This window comes from Condylura cristata, unplaced genomic scaffold (genome assembly GCF_000260355.1).
Source record: "Condylura cristata isolate star-nosed mole 26May11 unplaced genomic scaffold, ConCri1.0 scaffold00011, whole genome shotgun sequence".
Taxonomy (NCBI): domain Eukaryota; kingdom Metazoa; phylum Chordata; class Mammalia; order Eulipotyphla; family Talpidae; genus Condylura; species Condylura cristata.
In genome coordinates, this window is record NW_004567112.1 from 18249705 (window position 1) to 18268565 (window position 18861).

The following is an 18861-nucleotide window of genomic DNA, read 5'->3' on the forward strand; positions in this document are numbered from 1 at the left end:
CGCGCCCACACAGCCGCCCTCCTGCAGCGGCGGCCGCACCCCTGCACACGCGCCCACACAGCCGCCCTCCTGCAGCGGCGGCCGCACCCCTGCACCCGCGCCCACACAGCCGCCCTCCTACAGCGGCGGACACCCCCGCACGCGCCCTCATACAGAGGCGGACGCCCCCGCAAGCCACACACGGCCTCTCCGTGTGCATTTAGAAGCCGGCGCAGCCCCGCTCAGGTCCGGCAGTGGTCACACACATTTGCTGATGGCACTTGAGTTGCGGTGTTGAAAGCACACACACGCTTGCTCGCTTTACCGGCCTGGCACCCCGCTAGCAGGACACAGGAGCCTGGCCCTGGACCCCTACTTCTGTTCCACACGTCTCCACTGCCTGCGTGGCGCCCCCAGTGCCTGGCTGGGGTCATCAGCCGCTCGCACGCCCTGGGTGACTCCGCTGGCGGTCTCTTTACGGCTTAAAAGTTGCCTCTGACCCCTCTCTCACAGGAGCCTGCCTCTCTCTTTCCTCCCTGCCCTGCCTAGCTGGTCCCCTTTATGTCTCCAGCGGCCTCCCCTCAGACTGCAGCCGTGTCTGGGGTGTCTTTGTGTGGGGTGTGAGCGCCAGGCCGGAGTGTTCACATCTGAGTGTGCGTCGCGCTGGCCCGTGTTCCTGTGTGTGTCTGTGTGGGTGTTGCTCTTATCCGAGCGTGTGTGTGCGCACAGACACACACACCGCACACACTCGGGTGTGCGCTTGGCTCCCCTAATATGCTGAACGGGCCATTACGCCTCTTGCATGTGGGGCTGGGGGTGGCTGGGAGGGGGGGACAGAGGGAGGCAGCAGGATTCTGTAAGAACATTAAATCCCAAATAAAGTAGAAAATATTTTTTAAAATTACCGACTTCCCGTTTTCTCCGAAATGGAGTGAAACGAGGCTGGTCCCGAGGCGGGGGCTCCGCGGGCCAGCCACTGGAAAGGGGCAGCGCTTTATTTTTTATTTTTGTAATAAGAGGAACTGAATTAGAAAAAACGGGGAAGGAAGAGCAGAGTCAGATTGTTAAAGGATTCAATGAGCTGTGGCCAATGTATTCGAAAGGTGCTTAAGGCAGCAGAGAGCCGCTCACCAAACACACACTCGCGCTGCGCACACACACAGCCACACACACAGGCCCACACAGCCACGCGAGCCCCACGCACCGCCATCACACTCGCCCGCCGAGACAAAGGCCGCACCCCCCGCGCCCGGACACCCCGCCCAGGGCCGCCCCCGCCTCACGCGCGTCCACCTCGCGCCCGGGTGGCTCGGCTACACCCCAGACATACAAAACCAGGCAGAGACACACAGTGACAGACACCCACAGAAAACCACAGGCTCACAGCCACACAAGGCAGCTCGCACTCCGGGACCGCGGCTGTCTGCCCGTCTTTCTCTCACACCTGTACTGTCGGCCCACAGCAGACCCCTTGCCCAGGCAGTTCCTACTCTCTCAGCCTTGGCGCTCACCTGGCACCTGCTGTGGGAGAGCCACAAAGCCACTGGGGCCGACACCCCACACACACACCCCCACAGTCGCCCCCCAGCCCCCCTGCAATTATTCCAGTGATTCCACACGTTTAGCCAGGAATTTACAGTTGAACATTTATTTCCGTCTAGTTATGCCCCACAGCCATCCTGTGCAACAGATACCCTGCTGCCCACTTGGAGCTCAGGGAGGTTAAATGTCATGCCCAAAGCCACACGCCAGCATCGGACCAAGCCAGGATGCGAACCCCCACCCCCACCCCTCGGCAACCTAAGTCCCCACACGCAGAAAGCCGGACACACAAGCTGGACATGCAAGCTGGACATGCAAGCTGGACACGCAAGCCGGCCCCGCACACACGCCCCGAACCCAGCCTCACGCTCACTTATTTACACAGGCTTGAATACACCCTCCTCCCCCAGGGTGACCAGCATGTGGGGACACCTCATCCCCTCCACCCCCTTTCCATTTCTCCAGTTGTTCCTGGCCCTGCCCCTCTGTGGCAGTAGCCATGGTGGCGGTGGCCTGAGGGGAGAGCGGCTTCCTCTGTTACACCTCCAGGCATTCTTCCCACCCCTGAAAGGGCCCCTCCTGCGGGGCCTGGGAAAGGTGAGCCCCGGCTTCCCAGCCTCACTCCTCCCACACATTCTAGTCAAGGGGACATTAAAAAGTGCTGACAAGGCAGGGAGAGGCCACCTGCCTGCCCGCCAGCCGGGCCACTTTCATCTCAGCCGCCCAGCCTTCCCTCCCACAGGCCCCTCTTTATTAATCTGGCCCTGGCTGCCCAGCCCCGACCGCCCAGTGGCCCCCATCTCCCTTCTCCCCTCTAGCGCCAGCCAGCGGGGGAGGCTCTGGCTCCCCAACATCCCAGGGCCGCACCAGGCAGGGGCTCCAGTCCCTCCCTGCATCAATCATCAGGGGCCCAGGCGAGCCTCCTACAGCCTCTGGAGAGCTTGTTCTCCTGGATTTACTGCAGGAGACTCCCGCAGACACACAGACACACCACACCGCACAGCGAGCCTCCCCGCCAGGCCGTGCCACACCCGACTCAGGGCCTCCATCCGCATCACACAGCGACATGCACGCACCCAGACCTCAGCCACCCTGCTGTGGTCACGCCGAGCTCTGGGGGGCAGCACCCACAGCGACAGTCGTAGGCAATGACACCTAGAGGAGACCCACACCAGCAGACACTGCCCACAGTGGCCATCTCTTAGCGAACACGGCCCGCACACTCACGTGCTGACACGCGTGACACACGCGTGACGACCCCCACACATCACACTGCCTCACAGGCGCCTCTCAGTCCCTCATCCCACTGGCTTCCTCCTGCCCCAGGGCTCTGCTTTCACTGCTCCTTCCCCTTGGAACCCCCCTCTTTCCTCTAGTCCCCTAGTTTACCTTCAGGTACTGGCTCCAGGTCACATCCGACTATGTTAATTATATCCCCTCCCCCCCACCAGGTTCCTACAATGTGAATGTATTTGGAGGTGTGGCTTTGGGGTGATTAGGTTAAGAGGGCAGAGCCCTGGCCAGTGGGATTAATGCTCTTGCAAGAGGCACTCATTCCAGAGAGTTCTCTTGCCCCGTCCACTCTGTGAGGGCAGGACAGAGGGCTGTGAGCAGTGTAGTGGACCCTCCCCCTCTCCCAGACCCAAATGTGCCCAAATCTGGATCTTGAATTTTGTAGCCTACAGAACTGAGAGAAAAAAAATTCCTGCTGTTTATAAGTCACCCATCTACACTACTGTTGCTCTAGAACCCCACTTACAGGGGACTGCACCCCACTTTAGCCTTCCTTATGCCCTTGCTCTCTCCTCCATGGCACTTCCCACAGATGTAGTTTCCCTGCGCCCCACTAAGACTGAAAGCCCCATGAGGGCAGACAGTGTCTGCTTTTGCTTCCGTTCACTTCTGGGGCTGGGAGCTAATAGTCCTGAGGGCCGACTGCGTTCCCAGCACACAGTGTGTGCCCAGCAAAGGTCTGCTAAGTGAAGGAATGACTAATGCCAGGCACATGGCAGAAACCGGAGAGACAGCTCAGCTCGAAGCTGGCAAGTCTTAGAAAGCCAGTGTGGGTTGGAATTGGGGTTATCTGAGATTTTGCTCCAGCTTGTATGGCCTGGGGTAAGTCCCTTTATCTCTGGGCTTCGGGGCTTCAGTCTTCTCACTTGTAAGTGAAGGCATTAGACTTTCCAGAGTGGAGCTCAAGGCTCCTCAGGAGCTAAGGACAGGGTTGGGGCTCGGGTGGGCCTCACGGGGCTTTCCATCTTAGTGGGGGCACAGGACAACTACATGGGAAGTGCCATGGAAGAGAGATCAAGCTGTGTGTGTGTGGGTTTAGAATTGAAGTTTTGAAGTTTAAAACATCCTTTGGGATCTCTGGACCCGATGATCTCTAGTCCTTTCAGAGCATCACAATGCAACAGAAGCAAAATAGTTCTGAAAGAGTAAGATACCAGAGCGCGTGCAGTTTTTATCTGCCAAGTTATCTAAGTGGCCCTCACACCCCCTGATCTGCAGAATGACAGAGGAAAGGAACAATAAGAATTGAATGAGTCCAATCGGAGGAGGATTCCTAGAGGAGAGGAGTTTTCAACATCCTCTGCTGATTCCTGACCTGGTGACAGACTCAAAGACCAGGGTGCATGGGGGAGGGGCCTGGGCACTGCTTTCCAGAAAGGTCTGTGATCAAAGCAACAAATAAAAAAAGAGAGCGAGAGAGACAAGTGGGGTCCGAATAGGAGAAGCAGAGGATAGTGGGAGAGGGGAAAGGGTCCAGGCGACCCACAAGCTTTCTGGAAAGCCCACGCGAGCTGAGGACAGCAGCCAGGGAAACTGCAGATAAATCACTTCCTGGGAGCTGAACATCACCCTGGAGAAGGGGAGGCTGAGGGTGCAGGGTCCGGGAGGGCAGGGCAGGACAGCCAGGACATCAGGGTGGTCACAGGCACCATTGGTGTTTCCCTGGTGTTCCTTGCGGTCAAGGTCAGAAATATCCTAAACTGGACTTAAGTGAGGAACAGGGCTTGGGGGGCAGGGGGCGGTGATGAAGGCCAGAGGATTGAGCCTGGAGAAATCCACTGCAGGAACCCTAGCTCAGACAAGACACCCCTGTCCTACTTCCACTCCATTACCCAAAGTTGCCTCTGTCTCGCACACACCCTCTTCATCCTGCCTTCAGACCACAGCTCCCGCCTTCTCTCCTTCAACTCCCAAATTCCAGCCTGTCAATCATCTTTTTCCTGCTTTACCTTTTTTAAAATTTCATTAATAACCGTATGTGGATACAAATGTAATTTGAAGTTCTATTTTCTATAATTATATATCTAGTTAATTAAAAGAGCTTGTACAACATTATACTTATGAAGATAAAAGGAATTATACTACACAGGAGAGTGGGGTGTCGGGAATGCGTGGCTGTGTGGGGAGGGGAGGAGTCACCAACCACCTTTGCCCACCTACCTCCGCTGGCTGGAGAAGGTCCTTGGGCCTCTACTCTACTGTCCTGGTCACTTGCCCTGGAGGCAGCCAGCCCCTTAGTCTCTGTGGCCCGGCAGGTGCTGCCCTTCTGGAAGCCTCCTCCCTCTTCCAGCCTCTCACCTCTCTGGTTCTCTCCCAGTATTCTCCTTATCCGCACAGCTTCGGAGGGACCCATTGCAGGCCTCCCCTCCACACTCTCTCTTGTGACCAATGTATCCCCAGCAAGACCTCAAATTCCACTTGCTGCCCCACAGGAATGAGCCTCAAAGAGGCCCTAATTCTTGTGGGTGCTGAGCCTCATGGCAACTTAGTAGATGTGAATTAATGATCCCCCAGTTGGCACTTCAGTTCCGGCTTCCTGTTCCTTCCAGACTCCCCACCATCACCTGACTTTCGTGGCAACCGCCTCATGTCCCAGATCAGCCCACCTCTCCCAGAAGTCCCTCCCAGGTCACATGCCTGCTCGAGCTCGCCCAGTCCCCTCACCTTCCACGCTGGGAGGTTTCCTTGAAATGTCCCGTAGCAATGTCCACCAACCTCACACCCAGCGTGCCTCGTGTGCCTGCACTGCCAGGGTCAGGCCACGAGCTCCTGGGGGGCCGCCATGCTCGGCTCCCCCACCTCTCCTCTGGCCACATGAGTGATCTTCAATGCTTCGGGCCCCTCACCCAGAAGCCCACCACTCTCCATGTCACCTGCCCAGCGTCCAGCCCCTCTGCCTGGTATTCTGGGGCCTGGGCCCAGCCTAACGTTCACCTCCACCAGGATCTGATTCTTCCCAGCTGCCCACGGACCTCCAACCCATGCCACGGGCTCATGCGGCTCCAGTCTCTGCCGCTCCCCTCTGGGCCGTTAATCCCAAGCCTCCTTTCCTGCATGTTCTCAGCTAGGCTGTGGCTGACTGCTGTTAATGGCTCCTGCCACCAAAACCCTGCAGCTCCTCCAGGCCGCAGCATAAACCAAAATGTCCCTGGTCGAATACCTGAGGCTGGACGCTGCCCCCGCACCTGCCCCCTTCCTGACTCCCTCTAAGTTACCAGGGTGCCAGGGCCCTTGGGACCCTTCTTCCTTCACCTTGCTCAGAGCCCGCAGGACAGCACTAGTTTTCCTAAGCTTTTCCTCAAAGCTTCTAGCAAGAGGCCATGAGGAGTGAGGAGAAGAACCAAAATAACAGCAGAAGCGTGGCCTGAAGTGGCACTTTCTGAGTTTTCGGTGTGGCTTTAAGTCCTTTATATGTATTAATTCATTTACTCGTCACAAGCTTTGAGTGAGGCACTATTATCCCTACTTCTCAGGTGAGGAAAGAGGTGACATTAGTGACCTGCCGAATGTTACCCACCTAGTAAGTAGCTGGTGGGGAGACACAGCAGGGAGCAGGATTCTGGATCAGGAATCTAACTCCGACATCAACTGGCTGTGTGGCTCTAAGTTTCTTCCCCTCTTCTGAACCTCAATTTCCTTGTTTCTAAAATGGCAATAATAATAATAAGAGCACTTGTGCATGGAGGGTCTCGTGATGTGTAGTTACCTAAGAAGTGTTTGGCACAAAGTAATGCTCCCTTTCTGCTCCACTCCCCTCTTGGAGTCTACCACAGATACTTAAATTAGTAGCAAGAATGCCTCACGCTTGAATGTGGGCTCTTGACCTGGCCCTGCTCCATCAAGCCCTCCCAGGCCGGGCCCTGGAACCCACCCCCCTCACCCCTCGCCCCTCACGGCTTCTAAGCTCCCTGGCTTCTGAGACTTGTGATCTGGCGGCACCGTGGTTGCTCTCAAGGTGCTGCCCCCAGAAGTGAGGATCGGACCTGGCCTAAGACAACCTAACCCAAGTCCTCTGCACCACGGGTCCCACCCACCGCAGCCTGTCTGCACCCCAACCTCTGCACCCTGTAGCCCAGCCGTGCCACCCCCCGACTCCCATGCCAGCCCTCCATTCTGCTGTCCTCACCAGTTCTGAAGCCCCCCTCTGTGCTCACCCCATCTCCTGTACCCAAATTCCTCTTCAGAGGTCAAGCCTGTGACCCCCCCGTTCCCTGTGCCCTCTCCACCCCTCATTTCAATGACCTCCACTCTCTAAGCCCCGCTTCTCCTACCTGGCAAATGCTTCTCCGGCACGCGCACGCCTGCACCTGAAACCCCCTTCCCAGCTCGGTGTCTCACCTGCTCCTCCAGTCTGTCCTGGCCAAGGGTGGGCGCAGCGCCAAATTTCTCGCCTTTGGGTTCCAGCCTCCTCCTCCTCCTGCAGCCACACCTCTGCCCTTCCCTCCCTCTGTACCCGAAATGCCCTCCTCACACGCCCAATCAAGCTGGTCTCTTTACTGTCCTCAAACCCTCAAGTGCATTCAGGCCCTGCAGCTTTGCTCCCTGTAGATTGTCCAACACGCCCCACCTGCCTGCTCAGCTAAATATTTTAGTTTTCTTCATTCTTCATGACATCATAGTTAATAAAGAAAACAAACCAGTACAAACCCTACCCCTTTAGGTGTGGTTCCAGCTGCACAGCTCGAGGGAGCCTTCATTTACTGGTGCTCACTGGCCCCTGGCCTCGTAGGTGTTCGTCAGCAGAATCTCACCACGCACTGCCTGACTTTGTGTGTCTCCCTCTGCTGTAGGCAAACTGTGCGTCTTGTTTCCCTCCCTGGGGAGCCTCCATACGAAGTGTTACTTCCCCAGGTTCAAATTGGGGCAGACTGCATCATGTGGTATTGGAATTTTCTTGCAGCACCAATGTTCAAGGATTTGGGATATGAAGATTCCTTCTAGAATATTCTTTTGGGAAGATCTTCAGAGTTTCTGGGAAGTGTTTTCACTTAGCATATATCCATAGGCTCATGAGTTGCTGGCAGGAGTGCCCCCCCCCTTTGGAGAAGCTGGACCCCAAGTGTAAGATCAAATAGTGTTTTGTGTGTGGAGGTAGGACAGAGGAGAGTCAGGAATTCCAGGGGGGGCTTTGAGCATGAGGCTAACTTTGAGCATGAGGCTAACCTTCGCCTCCTCTTACACATATTACACCTACATTGGGGGGCGGGGGGAGGTGCAGGGAAGTTACGGTAGAAGCTCTTAAGGAACTTCCTCCAACCCCATCTTAATCCAAAAAAAAAAAAAAAAAGAGAAATCAGAAGCCTGGGCTCAGCTCCTCACCATAAATCCCGCGTGGCTGCCTCCATGCCCACCGCAGTCTCACTGCCCTGTCTGCCCCCACCAGCTATGAGAGCCCCACCCCCAGCCCTGCAAGAGAGGCCAAGCCCTGGCGCCTGCCCACAGGCCGCAGCCATCCCATTCCCTCCAGGCACATTCCAGCTCCAAGGCACCGGCAACCCACTGCCTGCTGCTCAGTGCCGGGTCTCTGGCACCAGCACCCAGCTCCTTTGCGGCCCTCTGTAGAGCCAGGCCTTCCAGGTCTCAAACACCCATTTTGAGCTTAAACACCGTGTCCCCATCTCCACCCCAGCACCCCCCGCCCCCTTGGCCAGGGTCACATGGAGAGCAAGCCTGTGTCCTTGGGCGGGGACCACCACACTGTGGGCCCCATGGCCCAGAGAAAGCACTGATATCTCTGGGTAGCCTGGCATGTGCCCGGCCCGTTGTGGTCAGAGCACAAACATCAGATTTCTTGGGGTGCAGCTAGAAATCTGGGCTCCATCCTGAGCCAGTGAATGGCTTAGTGGTGGCGCCAGAAACCTGAGTTTCACAAGCTGCCCTGGTGATTCCCGCGGCAGTTCAGAACCACTGCCACAGCTGCCTGACTCCTGCGAAGCTAACGCTCCACGAACTGGCCGTGTGGCTCTGCCCTGGCACGCCAGGAGAGCTGAGCGAGCCGCTGACAGCCCTACACTAGGTGGGAGGGCCTGCCCCTGTGCCACCTCAGTGTTGGCGCTCCTGATGCCAGGCAGCCCTCTTGCCAGAAGAGCCGCTCTCTGCAGCATGGGCTTAGTGCCAGGGCAGATAAGATGCCAAGGCAAAGGGACTTGTGGCTGAATGTGGGGCCCTAAGAGGAGCCGATTCTGGACCCCAAGTGTGTTTGTGTCTCAAGGCAGCTTTTCCACACTCCAGTTGTCCGGCCGCACAGGGGTCCTGGGTCAGCAGGGCCTAAGCGGAGGGTCTCGAGGGCTCCCCACTGTGGGGAGTGTGGGAAAGGCAGCTTGGACCCCAGCTCGCGCTCCGTTCCCACTTTGGACTCGGGATCCCCGCGTGGAGCGAGGGCGCCACACTGTGATAGAAATGGGAACTTCACATAGCAGGTGGGCAGCGGCCGGCGCTGAGGTGGTGCTGGAGGTCCCCGTTTCGTCTCAGGTTTCTTCCCATTTCACTGCCTGCTTCCTACCCACTCCCATGCTGCACTCCATTTGAGAGCCCACCCACGTGACCCCCAGCTCCCTGACTTCAGGAGGACCTGGGACGAGATTCACAGGCTAAAGCCTCTGGATACCCTGCAAGAATTGAAGGAAAGCAGATCCCAGTATTTCCCCCTAAATCCTAGAAGTGTTCCAGATACGACTGCTTTGCCTGAGGGCAAGTTATACACGGCGCCCTTCATTCCGGAACTGCAGCACCAGAGACTTTCTGGCAAATGTCTGGCAGCATTCAGGCCCACTGCCATGCTGGCTGCTTGCCGAAAAATATTCTTTCAGCTGTTACTGACACCCCCTTAAAAAAAAAAAAAAAAAAAAAGAAAAAACCTCAGAATTAGAGCCGGTATTCCAGAGGTCTTAGAAAGCAGTGGGGTAAAGACCTCCCTTGGTCTGCTGCTCCATTCTGGCTAATACAATTCATGATTGTGTTTGGGGTTTTAGCAGTCACATCACACCGTTGACTCATATTGAGTTTGCAGTCAACTAAACCCCCCAGGTCTTTTCTTCATGAACTGCTGTCAAACTGGGTCCACCCTCCCACCCGGTACTTATGTCATTGATTTTGTTTTAACCTAAGTGCAGGACTCTACATTTATCCCTGTTAAATTTAATCTTGTTGGTTCCAGCCCAGTGTTCCAGCCTGTTGAAATCGTTTTGAATCCTGACTCTCTCATGCAAAGTATTAGCTGCCCCTCCTAGCTCTATCACCTGCAAACCGGATGAGCCTGCTGCTTCGGTCAGTTGTCAATAAAAGTGTCAGACGGGTCACAGGCCCAGACAACCCAAAGGCACTACTGGAGACTTCCCTCTGGTCTAGGCTGACACGGATCCATTAATCACCCCGCGCAGGGTCTGGCTCTTCACCAGGCTTCGTGACCATTCGGTTCAATGTTCCTGCTACATGTGCAGATCTTGTGAGCAGCTTTGGTTGCACTGCTGAAAATTCCTTCGGCCCCAGGCTGTGGCCCAGCTTCAGGGCCATGTCCTCCTCTTAGCCACCAAATCTCTGGCAGCCTTTATTTAACCATACGTTTCGGGGATTATAACTCCAGTTTCACTGCGCCTCCTGCATCTTTGAGGTTTCTGAGCTTCCGGACGTCCCTGGGCATAAGCAGCTGTTGCTGACTCCCACCCCGGGTCTTCTCTCAGACCTTCTCAGCTCTCTTACTGCCGTCTCTTCTGCCTACTAATAGGTGCACTGGCCTCTCACGCCTGAAACACCTTCTGCTGGCTGTCTCCGTAAACTCACTTTGATTTCTGCCTCTGTCTTTCTCTGGAGAGTATAAACACTTCCAAACTTACCTCTGAGATCTGCTGGCCCTTCAGTGACCTGCCTTACACTCCGCGGTTGAGTGACCACATTGCCCAGGTGAGGAGCAGTGATGGCAGAGATGGAATTAGAGTTTGGAAATCTGAGCTGGAAGATTCACAACTAGGTCTGAGAGACCAAGAAGAATCAGGTGTGGGAGCTTCATAAAATGAGGAGCCTGGGACCTCACATACCAAACTGAGGCCGTGTTCAGACTGTAAATATGACCAGGAAACCCTCAGGAACTGAGACATGAGTTCAGAGCCTCAGTTGACCAGGCAAGAGGAGACCTGGCCACAGCAAAGGTGCTTAGGTTAGCTCTGGGTGAGCTCAGAAAGAGACAGCACAGCTGGAATTAGGGCTGCACACCCCCTTCCGGCCACCAGTCAGCTGTGACAACCCTCCAGGGGCTTCTAGTTGAGGGCAGCAAGGCTCAAAAGTCTACGTGAGCCAGACAGGTCAGAAGAGACAAACAGGTGTCAGGACCAACTTGAGAAGAGACTGTGGCAAAATGATGCCCGCTCAGCTCCAGCCTGGCGGGAAATGTGACTTTATTGCTACCAGACCTTTCAGTTTCCTTGTATTTTTTTTTTTTTTTGGCTTTTCAGATGAAAATGAATCTTAAAACCTGTCAACTAAGTTTTTTAAACTTTCAAAAATAGGTCTATACTTTCAAAAATATGGGCTGCTCGTCTTCACTGACACCAGCTGCCTGGGCATGGGGGCTCAGGCCTGGGCGTGAGGTTGTCCCACGCTTCCTGCAAGCTTTCTGTATTGGTGAGAACTGGGTGTACAGACATCTACCCAGAAATTATGTTGGCTTTAAAAGTTATACTCAGTCTTCAAGGTTACAAATAGAAAGCCCTAGTTCTTATCTAAGCTTTGACGTTCAGCTTACAAAGTATGTGATTTTGCTTATAAAACAAAAGAATCTGATTTAATGTTAATGTATTTGACTTCTTTAGGTTTTTCATTTATCTGACTAAAACATACCACTCCAAGTACTTAAATAATTGTCATGTCTCTGACAAGTTAACTTTATAAATACCACAACACTTAAATCATTTTAAATGCTTCAAAACTTTATATAACTTTACGAGAATTTAACCTAAAATTCAAGTCTAAATAAATGAAGTCGGCCTTACACAGTAAACCTGTTATAGGCCAATTCTTTCCCACGTGTCAAAGATTTAAAATACAAACCGTGTAGATTCTTCAAAGCCAACACAGTCAAGTATGGGCTGGATGTTCTTCAGCACGTCCCTCCTCCACGCTGAGCTCTCCAGCACTGAAAGAGGTTTGCCTGTAAGGGACCCTTGATGCTATCCCATGTACTCTGGAGGTTGTCTTCTCATGGCTCAGGTTATAAAATAAGGAGTCATTGGCTAGACCACAGACTGGACTCTAACAAGCCCTATTTGTGGCCTCTGAAAGGTCTGTCACTAGACCTTCATTAAAGAGATGGCCACCCAGCTCACATCCCTGAGTTTGACGCTTTTCCCTGCCACAGAGTATGTGGAACACTACTTAGGCTCCCCTATGCCTTGTTTAGATGGTGCATTTCCTTGGCTCTGGGAACACTTAGTGTTGATGAATCTATTTCTTATCAGTCTGCCTTTCTGGAAGGACCACTGCTCTCACAGGGGTGATGATGGTAACTGGCTGAGGCAGGAGCTCATCTCCTTTGACTTGCAGTCACAATTTCCAAGGTTCTCTTGGGAGAACTCTGGTCTTAGTTCATAGTCCTGTCCTCCATCCCACTTTCCCTCTATACTCAGCACCCACCTTCCTTCTGGAAACTCTCACCTGTCGACATCTCTCTTTTCCATCCTATCTCTCTGCCCAGCTAGAAGCCCAGCTGCAGGACTGTGGAGTCCTGCCCCTTCTCCATGTTCTCCACTCACACTCCTTGAAGGCAACTGACCTCATGACAGAAAGGGGAATTTGGTGTCACTTTGCATTAACACACAGACCAGTGACTCCCTGTACATTTGGGTAAACTGGATGCTTCCTAGGGTAAGGGAAGAAAGTAACATTAATTGAGCACCAACTAGGCACTGAGTTGTTCCACTTGAGGTGCCTCATTCACTCCCAATAGTCACCTGAGGGGACCTGTTAAAAAATCAAGGCTCAGAGGTAGTCAACACTGACCACCTTAGTGCTGGGGGTGGTGAGGCCAATATGCAAACCTGGTCCATTCTGAAACCAACACACAACCCAGGAGGGACTGGTGGGAGATGCTGCTCTACACTTCCGCTGAGACTATGGGAAGCTCTGCCCCTGTGGATCCCTGCAATTCTGTGGCCACCTGCTCTGGAAACTTCTTCCTACCCACTCACCCCAACTGCTAACACAGTGCTCAGCTTGTATTGCCCAACCCATACACCACCCCCACCGGCCCTGCAAGGGCGAGATAGTATTCCTCACCGATTTGAAGAACGAGGGTTCTGAAGCAGAGACACACCAACATGCCCAGTCACCCAGCCTGTGAAAGTCCATCTAAGCACACAGGGAGGTTCACTGCCCCAAACCTTGTGTTCTTTCCAACTGGCCACCCTGTGTCTGCCACACTCTCCCACCCCAGCGGCTTTGTTCTTGGGATCAGATAGAAACCTGGCATCCAGATTACCTGCTTCTGCCCCTCAAAACCCCGTCAAGCCCTGCTTTTGACTTCAGTCTCTTCCATGTTCTTTCCCAGCCTGCCTGCCCACCTCTCGTCTCTGTGGTCCGTGCCTCACCTTGAGTCCAGGAGAGCAATGCCATTGCTGGCCATCTCTCCCAGCTCAGTCCACACTGGTCACAGGCAGCTGGGAAGTGTTTCCTAATACCTGTGCCGATCGGGGTCTTTAAAAGCCTTGCCACGAACACTCCTACCCATGCTGACCAGCCCAACAGGTGAAGTGGCGAACACCCAGAGACCTCAGCTTACCTAAGCTTAGTGTCAGGAAGTGACAAATAGGGATTCAAACCCAGGAGCCACGTTTAACACCCCACTCCACGCTTGCTGACACAGCCCACGAGTCCTTGAGAACAGTGGTCATGCTGTGAAGTGGGTGAGGTTCTGCTGAAACACACTCACGAGTCAACTTTAAGGGAGACTTCTCAAGCCGTGGCTCCGAGCCCCCAGGCCCCTGCATCACTCTCCCTGCCACCTGCCCGCGGTGCTCACACGCGTGGCTATGCTGCCCCCAGCACACGCCTTCAGGACCTCCTACTCCCTGGGCAGCAGCAGGTCCGAGGGCTTGTTGCCACTGACCTGTGTTTTTGGCACATTCAACACAGAATGTCTGGGAGCTCAGTCCCAGCAGTGATAGTGACTGGGTCCCTGTGAGTCAAAGGTCATGAAGGAGGAGTAGGAGCTGGTACTGTGAGTGGGTCAAGCTTTGACTTCCACTTGGCTCTCTCAGTTACACTTGCCCTAAACTAGGCGCAGGGCCTCCATAGGGAAGCTGCAAGAGGAAGACAGAAAAGCTGTGAGAGAGAAGGGCTGGGGCTGCTTAAAGTCACTGCCATGTGGGCCCTCGCTAAGGAACAGGCACACTGCTGAGCCTTTCTCCACATACTTTATTTCAGGCAGGCGAAGTCTCTCCTCGAACACATGAGGGTGAGTCTTGGGCAGTTTGTCTTCTGCCTAAGGGCACACAGATCGGCGGATCTCAGATTCAAAGCCAGGCGTGCAGAGTCCTTGTTCTCAACCACTACCCTACATTGCAGTACACAGTATATATTTGAGGTAATAAAAACTTAGCCCAGATGTAACTTACATTTTGGGTTAAGGAGCACAGCTTCCCTGAAGGGCAAGACTGACCTCAATGACCACGTAAATAGATTTTAAGCAAACTGAACATTACACAGCAACATCTCCTGGGGTCAAAGAGAAGGCTTCGAAGGCCGGGTCAGAACAATCTAGGAGCAAAGTGGTGGATGCAAGGTGGCTGCAGTCGAGACAGCTGGCACAAGCTGGTTTTCTTTACCTATGAGCTTTGGGCCAGGGTCAGAGGCAAAAAGATGTGACTACAGAGAACAGATTTGGCCCCCGGTAGTTAGAGAGCTGCCGGAAATGGGTGCAAGAGCCGAAATCAGCTGGGACTCCAGGCAGCTATGACACACCTCAGGCTGCCTGAGGACTGGATCGAGCAGCTCTTCCAGAGAGGCAGTGGTTTGGACCATGCAGCCTTCTGAGAACAGCACACAGGTGAGCAGCCCGGCCCACTGGAATCCAGGACACACTGAGTAACTGCCGAAGATTTGTGACTAAAGGTTTTGGTTGGAGTTTGTCACCTGGCTTTCCCTGGAGTGATTACCACAAATCCTTAAATATGGAGAAGCAATGTTCACGGGGGTCAGGGAGAAAGAAACTGGGAGAAACGTATGCCTTTTACTACCCCTAACCCCTGGCTATTTTCTAGGTGTCAACTTTCATCTCACTTCCCGCAGGAAGCCAAGTGTGAGGACCTGGCTTGGCCAGGGGCTCCTCCTCTGCTCGCCTCCCCTATTCCCGGGGGGACACATGGCTGGGACCAGCACTGGGTCTAGACCAGAAACGCTCCAACTGGCCAGATAGTAGCTGTTCAGATCCCTGTCTTGGTTTCTCCACGCTCTCCTCTGCTCGCCCTCTGTCACAGGCCAATTGTACACATCGAGGAGCATGGAATAAAGCTGAACCAGAGACCCAGTTTGATTGCTGCAGTGTCTTGGTGTGAGGTGGCAGCAGCTTCTCCAGAGGTGGGTATTCAGCTCCCTGTACCCCTCACAGGAAAGCTTCTCACTGGGTCCCCAGTAGAGAGTGGGTGAACCATGTCGGTCAGGCAGAAGTGACATCGGATACGTCCACCTCCTTCACCTTGGGTGGGCCTGGGTACAAGGCTCTTCTGACTGCCCCCTATCAATACGGATTTCTCTGGGGGTACTTCCCTGTTCTTCTTCACGCTTGAGGGGGAAGGGCTCATTGACAAACTGCTTAGAAATCCCTGGTATCAACTTTTTGGAATAAATTACGTAATAAAATATCACTGCCACCACATTTATTAAGTGCTTGCCAGGCACTGTGCTAAAGTTTTACATTATTTTAGTTAATCCTACAACCATGAGGTAGATATTTTCAAATCCCCCCCCCCAATATCATTATAGTTGAGGAAACTGAGGTTCAGAGAGATTAATACATCAACCAAGGTCAACCTATTTGCTAAGTAGCAGAGCTGAAAATCTGAACCGAAACCCAACGGGAGCACTACACTAGGCCGCTTCTCACTCAAGTCAAAGGGCACATGCGCCTTCCCACAACAGTTCCTGAAGGCCAGGTTTCGGGTGAAGGCAGGGCCTTTTAAAAACCTTTCCTGATCAGCTATCACACTCAAATGGAAGAGTCGTCTGAGTATAAAGCTGACCACAGGGTTCTTCTGGGAGAGCAGGCTGGGGGCATCCTCATCTAGATCTCCACCCGACAGCTGACAACTCTAAACAGGCAGTTTCCCTTCCAGCAACCAGTGGAATTCAGTGACCTGGAGCACTGCCAGATACCTGAGAGGAATCAGGGAAGTCACAAAGTGCCCATGGCACTGCTGAACTCTAATGAACAGGTGCCTTCGGATGGACACACACTCCAGCGTCCACATGGCTCGTCGGCCCAGGTGCCAGTCCCCATTTCTCCACTGCCCACCACTCCTAGCTTCTGTCTCGCCCACCTCTGGAGGCCTCGCAGGTCACAGGCAGGCCTCTGTGTTAGCATCCAAGGCTTTGTCCTCCAGAAATACAATCAAAGGTCTCAGCGAGGCTCCGGCGAAAATCTCAAGAATTGTGAGGATGAAACAGGGCTGGCTGAAGATGAGCAAAAGAATGGGAACTAGAAAAGGGAAACAAGAGTGTACATAACCTACAAAGGGATGGCAAGAGAACAGAACCAATAGAACACAAACCAATGGGCTAGTAACCCTAAGGAACTCCTGGAGTCAGACAAGGGCTCTAAGATGAAGGATGCCTGCAGGGAGCAGAATGTCTGCACAAGCCTGTGTGCTGAGGACAGAACCGACGATAATGAACCTTGGTGAAGGGGCTGCTGGAGACTGGTCTGCGAGTGAAACACCTCTGGAACCGGCACCAGAGTGACAGGTACCAAGGCCAAGCAGTAGCAGCTCCCAGAGAGGGGCTGACGGGCTACAAGGCCAGTGCCTTTGGAGCCCCGGGAGCCACTTGCAGGTGCCTCAGCAGTTCCCTCTATTCGGGCAAAAACAGCCCCTGAAAGCCAGGCACTGCAGCTCTTCTAAGCTCTGCAGTGAATTCAGTGAGTGGGAGAACAAGAGGTAGGGAAATTAACATGTGCACACACAGCCCCACCTGTGGGGAGCTCATACTAGAGAGGAAACAAATCCAAGGGGACTTAGGCTTTAAGAACCTGCCACATATGAGCCACAGTCTGAGGAAGTACCAACTGGTGCAATTAGCATTAACCTTTAAGTTTCAAGAGGACAGGGAAGTTCTAAGTTGGGGCTCGCCATATCTTGGGACCCAACCTGTTAATGTCACCACCTGCTCGCACATCTGGGCAGGTGCCTCTGTAGCTCCATTTAACTACGGCTACATTGGTCAGGGGCTGGGGGGGTGGGGGGGGCAGGAATCGATGATACCAAGGCCCGGAGTTTGGGAGCCCAGAAGCTCTGCTCTCCGGATGTTCTTCCTCTAGGACTCTAGTCCTGTCCACACAGGGCACGCGATGACATAAGGCTCTGAAGCTCCACTTGTTTCATATGCTCTTCTCTACCGAGACCATGTTTTCTCCACACGCTGCAGCTTTAGAATGCAACAAACCTTTGTTATAGGTGGTGTACCTGGAGTGACAACTCTCACATTTCCACAAACATGTCAAACTACTCCACTGTTTTTCTTGTAGGCGTATGACGCCATCCCTCCCTTTTGTTGGCTTTGAATGTGGTGGGGGGGCTGGGCCCACCTAATTTTTGTTAAGAGATACTCAAGTTGGCCTGCTGGTAAGAACACTAAGGTTTGTGGCCTGAGTCTCTAGGGACAGGAGGCTTTGCCCATGCGGGGCTGGCCCACTGGTAAGGATCCTTCCCCTCTCTTGTCTCCTAACAGATTCAGATTAATGATAGCTCATTCCTAATTGTCAAATTTCTTTTCCTTCATCCTGTGTCTAATCACCAGTGACAGAAACCATTACGCAAATGAGAGCAGACGACTTCCCCCAACTGTTCACGTTGGTAAAAACCTTGTAATTTAGAGCTCTGATTTGTAGGGGAAGCTGGTCTCCCCCAGGCATCCTGGGCATCTGCTCAACTGATGCCCAGAACAGCCCCTCCTCCATCCCCCGAACTCCAACCCCCCAACAAATATTTGACTTCACTAGTTTTCTCCATACTTGCTCATGTAAAAATGGGAACTTACAAGATAGTTCATACAGGCCCAAATCTCTACCTTCCCTTGGTGTTCTGCTTCCAAGTTACCAGCTGACAGGGGAAGCAACGGAGCAGAAATGCTTCCCCTGTTGCAAGCAGAATTTAAGTCTGAACAGCCCTAACCTGTAAGAGTGAACAAGCAGTCTGCAGAACACAAGTCAAAGTTCTTAGGATTATCTCAGAACTAGGTATTTCCACAAAAGCAAAAGCACACTGGCAAAAGGTAGGGATCGCTCTACTCAAGGACACGACACGTGGCATCTAGAACTGTTTCTCCAAAGCTGCTTCCTGTCCTCTTATCTTGTAATAGGGCTTCAGGGGTTTCCCAAGGTGTTTTTAGTTGGATCCCGGCCTTGCTTTCATCCCAAGCCTTCTGCCCTGTTGGGCTAAGTCTGCCTTCACTAGACACTGCCCAGTGAGTCAAAAATGGAGGTGGGCCTGTGAACAGGGGCACGGTAGGAAAACCATCATTCAGTGGAAGAGGAACAGCAAAGGGTGTTAGACAACAGCAGCAGGTACAAATCCCGATTGCCACTAGTCACTGAACCTCTTTGAGCCTGTTTCCTCAGCTGTAATGAGATTACCTACCTTGCAGGACAGTGACCAGCAAGATAGCACTAGGTGCACACCAGGGGTCTAATAGTCAGTGGTCACTATCCTATTTCTCAAGGACCCTAGCAAGTTCCCTCGCCCTAGATCAACTCAGATCAGACCTTGTCAGCACAGAACCTGACAAGGGCCAGCTGGGGGTCGCATACCTCCATGCCACCTCACGCTCCCATCTGGGAGGGCTGAGTCA